The sequence below is a fragment of the Tupaia chinensis genome, unplaced genomic scaffold (assembly GCF_000334495.1).
Source record: "Tupaia chinensis unplaced genomic scaffold, TupChi_1.0 Scaffold143942_1, whole genome shotgun sequence".
Taxonomy (NCBI): domain Eukaryota; kingdom Metazoa; phylum Chordata; class Mammalia; order Scandentia; family Tupaiidae; genus Tupaia; species Tupaia belangeri.
The window spans coordinates 252,767-258,806 of NW_006203793.1; the positions used below are offsets into that span (position 1 = coordinate 252,767).

The 6,040-nt window shown below is 37.4% G+C and overlaps 1 pseudogene; it reads left to right on the forward strand.

The window, feature by feature from the left end:
* The first annotated feature begins 222 nt into the window (after positions 1–222).
* On the forward strand, positions 223–703 carry LOC102502943 (40S ribosomal protein S13 pseudogene; annotated as a pseudogene).
* Positions 704–6,040: the final 5,337 nt, after the last annotated feature.

The window sequence follows — 6,040 nt, forward strand, 5'->3', positions numbered from 1 at the left end:
AGCTGATATATACATTTCCATGAACACAAGTTCCACGAACACAAGTCCAACTTTAGGCATAAGCCTCAGTGAGTAGAATGAACATCCTATAAAGTATCACCTAGCTGGGACTATATATCTTACTATATATCTTACTGCAGTCATTGAATAGGTATTTTTAATGCATTTTTGTTAATTTCAAGAAAAACAGCTTTAGCCTTTTGCTGCCAGACCGCCGCCATCATGAGTCGTATGCACGCTCCCAGGAAGGGCCTGTCCCAGTCGGCCCTGCCCTATCATTGCAGCGTCCCCACGTGGCTGAATTTGACTTCTGACGATGTGAAGGAGCAGATTTTACAAACTGGCCAAGAAGGGTCTGACTCTGTCACAGATTGGTGTGATCCTGGGGGACTCACATGGTGTTGCACAAGTATGTTTTGTGACAGGCAATAAAATCTTGACAATACTTAAGTCCAAAGGACTTGCTCCTGATCTCCCTGAGGATCTCTACCATTTAATTAAGAAAGTCGTTGCTGTTCGCAAGTATTTGGAGAGAAACAGAAAGGATAAGGATGCCAAATTCCGCCTGATTCTGATTGAGAGCAGAATTTACCGATTGGCTTGCTATCATAAGACCAAGCGAGTCCTCCCCCCCCAATTGGAAATATGAGTCATCCACAGCCTCTGCCCTGGTTGTATAAATTTGTGCAATCAAGGAATAAAAAAATCGTTTAACTAAAAAAAAAAAAAAAGAAAAGAAAAAGAAAAACAACTTTAGTTTTGTTCTTTCTGAAACTTTAACTTAATTTACATTCATTCCCTAAGCATCATCACAGCATACGAAATGTGATTTCCCATCCAGAATATACTACATAGTGGCTAAGTAATGCATATTATTATGAAAAATTTTCCATTTCTAGTTTTTAGAATATTTTTACTCCTATTTCTAGCCCTCTGTTCTTTCCTACCCTCTTCTCACACTATCTCTGGTGTCTACAGTTGTCTTCCATTCCTTCCCCCCCTCCACATTGTATTGATCACACAATTTCTTAAATAATCTACCTACTTTCAATAGCAACTTCACTTGGTACTATTAAGAAAACCAGTTTTAACTTAAATAAAAGAAATGCTAAGGAACTTTGCTTAAAGCTAGGAAACAGGTTAGGATTCTGTTCAGATGGTAGGTGCATGAACCTATCCATATCTCAAGACAGGACACCAATGCTTACAACCAGATAACAAAGTCTACAAGGAAATCAGCAATATTTAAGTCAAAAGTCATAAAATTATACTTCACCAGTTCAGTCTCATGTACGTTATCTTCTGTTGTGGTTCGATTTTCCCGATTAAATTCTGGGATATAATATTCAACTCCAGACTTGTCCCTACAATAAAGTTGGCCACTTTCTTAGTTTTTGAACTCTTATTTCTGTGTGTCTGTATTTAATTTTCCTGATATAGCAGTCCCTTGAGAAATTCTTGGAGATCTGATCTGGTGCTGATAAATTCTTGCAGGTTTTGTTTATCTGAGAATGTTCTTGTCCTTTCTTCCCACATGAAAGATAATTTTGCCGGGTACAGTATTCTTGGCTGAAATTGTTTTCCCTTAACACTTTGAATATATTTTCCCATTCCTCTTCCCTCTCTCGCATTGTTTCCAATGAGAGTTCTGCTGTTAACTTGATGAGATATCCTTTGTAGGTAAGTTGATGTTTTTCTCCTGCCAATCTTAGTATCTTGTCTTTGTCTGTGGTTTTGGTCAACGTGGCTGTAATGTGTCTTGGAGAAGATCTTGAGGTGATTCTATTTGGGGTCCTTTGTATTTCTTGGTACTGGACCTTTGAGTGCCTCTCTAGGTTTGGAAAATTTTCTTGCAGGATTCCATGGAATAGATTATCAATGCCCTTACGATTCTCTTCGCCTTCTGGAATGTCAGTTTTCTGGATGTTTGGACGTTTGATGTTATCTAGTACTTCTTGTATATTATTGTCAAATTTTTGGGCAATTTTCTCAGTCTTCGTGGTGGATTATTATAGGCCAGCAATTTTGTCTTGTACATCTGAGAGTCTATTTTCTGTATGATCTAGTCTGCTTTTAACACTTTCAAGGGAAATTTTGACTTCCTGTTTTATAGCCTTTATCTCTAACAGTTCCGTTTGATTCTTTTTTAAAGTATGTAACTCCTCTTTTAGATCTTGCAAGAATTTCCTCACCTCCTGGAACTCATCAGCTTCTTTCTCCTTTTTCTTCTGCAGTTTCTTGTCTCTCTTCTCTTCCATGTCTGTTACCTTTGCCATTATGAATGTTCTAAATTCTTCATCAGACATTTCCATGATTTCCATTGAACTGTTTGTGGATGAAGAGAAGTTATTCTTTTCCCTTGGAGGAGAGGTATTTTCTTGATTTTCCATATTTCTTGTACTCCTGCGGTGATTTCTAGTCATCTAATAGATGGTGTGTTTCTTCCTAATTCTTGAAGTTCAATCTGAACGTTCAGGAGCAAGCAGAAAGAGGTGATCTATAATCTGTTTACTGTTCTGTTGTGATCACTTTGTGCAGCAGATTCAGTAGATATTGAGTAATATGTTAACCCTAATAGTTTTTTGATGTTTAGCTACAGTGCCCTTAGATCCATCTAGAAGCACAGTAAATGGATATTGAAGAGTGGATACACAAGAAAAAAGAAAATGAAAAAGAGAGAGAGAAACAACAAATAAACAAGAAAAAAGACAAAAACAAAGAAAAATTATAATTATTGTTCTTCTTTTTTTAAAAAAAAAATGCACAAAATAGAAAACCACACAGTGCACAAGTGCCACGTGAAATGATTAGTTCACAGGAGCCATGGGGAATGTTCTCCTGAAGGCCTTGCCTCTCCTGCTACGCAAGCTTGTTTGCTGGAGGCTGAATTATCAGTAGGAAATCTTCATTTCTCTTTTACCCTGAAATGACTAGTTTGCAGTAGCCTATGAATATTCTTAATTGTAGGGAACCAGCAGTTAGCGTAATGGCTATGTCGCTGGACTCCCACGTAGTCGACCGTGGTTCGTGTCCCGGACCCGGTGGCTTAAAACTCACGCCGGGTGCGTGTGCGTGCGTGCCCAAGATCCCGAGAGGAGAATGGAGGAGAAGGGATTGCGGTGTGACCATCCCCCCTGGGGGGTGATTTCTCGCTTTCTGTCTCTATGTCTCTCTCTGTCTGTCTGGTGAGCGCACGCGCCCTACAGTGAATATTCTTAATTGTTTATCTGACATTTCCCTGAGTTCTATTATACTGTCTGTGGATGATGAGGTTTTTTTTTTTTGTATTGTTTTCCCTTGTGGGAGAGATATTTTCTTGTTTTTTCATATTTCTTTCTTTTAATTTATTTGTTCTCATCATAATCTTGTTTATATTACATTGATTCACTTATAACTTTACAGTCTATAACATTTCTTTTTCCAGAGAAAATGCCATGCATGTCAGTCAATACAGAGACATTAAAATCCCCACTTCATCATTCAATATCTTTTCATTCTTTTCCTGATCATTATTATTATTCCAATTATATTTTGACCAGTCAATCACTGTTTCTCATTTTGCTTGTAAAAAGACTTTACCCAACATGGAATACTTCTCAGACCATTCCAGTTGAGAATACTATACACATCATCAACAGGTAATAAACCACATCTGTGTCCTACTAATGTCATGCCTCTCTATTTGTTCTCTTGCTATCTTTGTCTATACTCTTTCCTTCTCCCCCCTATTCCACAGTGTCTTATCCTTGTTAAGTATTTTCACTGCTTTTATGTCCTCTAATATTTTGCTCTCTACCATAGAGTGCAGATAGTTGGTATATATTAAGTGGATACATACAATATCTTTCTTTCATAGTCTGACTTACTTCACTCAGCAAAATATCCATCATATCCAACCACTTTTTATCAAATGCCAGGGTCTTGTTATTTTTTATGGTGCAGAAGTATTCTATAGAGTATATATGCCACAATTTTTCAATCCATTCATCAGTTTGTGGACATTTAGGTTGGTTCCATGTCTTGGCAATTGTGAATAACGTTGCAATAAACACTGATGTGCAAGCACTTTTCCGAGTGAGTGTTCTCCTGTCCTTTGGGTACATACCCAGAAGTGGGATTGCTGGATCAAATGGTAGTTCTATTTGTAGAACTTTGAGGAACCTTCATATTGTTCAACACAGTGGCCAAACTAGTTTACATTCCCACCAACAGTGTAGGAGAGTTCCCTTTTAACCACATCCCCACCAACACTTATCACTTTTTATATTCTTAATCTTTGCCATTCTGACAGGGATTAGATTGTATCTCATTGTGGTTTTGATCTACATCTCCCTTATGATGAGGGATGTTGAGCATTTCCTCTTATGCTTTTTGGCTGTTCATATGTCTTCCTTAGAGAGATTTTTGTTCAGCTCATTTTCCCATCTTTTAATTGGGTTAATCATATTTTTTTTGCATAAGGCACTTGAGTGCCCTGTGTATTCTGGTTATCAGTCCCTTGTCTGAGGCAGCCTTTGTCAAAAATCAGTTGGCTTTGGACCACCAGTTAGCGTAATGGCTTTTTCGTTGGACTCCCATGCACTCGACGGTAGTTCGAGTCTCAGACCAGCGGCTTAAACTCACGCCTGACACGTGTGCATGCATGCCCAAGATCCCGAGAGGAAAATGGAGGAGAAGGGATTGTGGTGTGGCCATCCCTCATGGGTGGGGTGATTTCTCACTTTCTGTATCTCTGTCTCTCTCTGTCTTTCTGGAGAGCACATGCACCCTATAGGAAAACTTCTCAAAAAAAAAATCAGTTGGTTGTAAGCTTTGGTGGTTATTTTTGGGGTCTCTATTCTATTCCATTGGTACTCATAGCTATTTTGATGCCAATACCACACTGTTTTAATGACCACAGCTTTATAGAATATCTTGGGATCAGGGAGTAATATGCCTCCTACTCCATTCTTCTTGCGCAGGATTGCTTTTGCAATACGAGGTCTTTTATGATCCCAGACAAATTCTATGATAGTCTTTTCTAGATCTGTGAAGAATATTTCTGATATTTTGTTTGGAATTAAACATGTAGATTAATTTTATTAGAATTGCCATTTTGATTATGTTAATTCTTCCAATCCAGGAACATGAAATGTCCTCTACCTTTTTTATGTCACTTTCAATATCTTTAAGATTTTCATAGTTTTCTTCATAAAAGTCTTTGACTTTCCTAGTTAGGCTTATCCCTAGGTGTCTTATGCACCTTGTGGCTACGGTAAAAGGGATTTCTTTCTTCAGCTCTACTTCATTCAACTTGTTGTTCATATATAGAAATGCTATAGATTTTTGGATATTGATTTTGTATCCTGCCACTTTACTGTATTCACATATTACTTCAACAAGCACTTTCATGGCGACCTTTGGGTCTTCTAAGTATAACATCATGTCATCTGCGAATAAAGATATTTTCAACTCTTCTTTGCCTATTTGAACGCCTTTCATATTGTTCTCTTCTCTGATTGCATTAGCTAAGACTTCCAGTACTATATTAAAGAGCAGTGGAGAAAGTGGACAGCCTTGCCTAGTACTCGTTTTTAGTGGAAAAGGTTTTAACTTTTCCACATTCAGTATAATGTTAGCTGTAGGTTTTTCATAGATGGCTTTTGTTTTGTTGAGAAATGACCATTCTATGCCAATCTTACTGAGGGTCTTAAACATAAAAGGATGTTGTATTTTTTTCACATGCTTTCTTTGCATCAATTGAAATAAGCATATGTTTTTTATCTTTCTTTCTGTTAATATGGTGTATTACATTTATGGTGTTGTGTATGTTAAACCACCCTTGCATCCCTGGGATAAAGCCTACCTGGTCACGATAAATAATCTTTGTTATATCTTGTTGGATACAATTTGCGAGTATCTTGTTGAGAATTTTGTAATCTACATTCATAAATGATATTGGTCTGTAGTTTTCCTTTTTTATCATGTCCTTATCTATTTTGGGAATGAGGATGATGGAGGCTTCATAAAATGAATTTGGAAGGTTTCCTTCCTTTTGAAT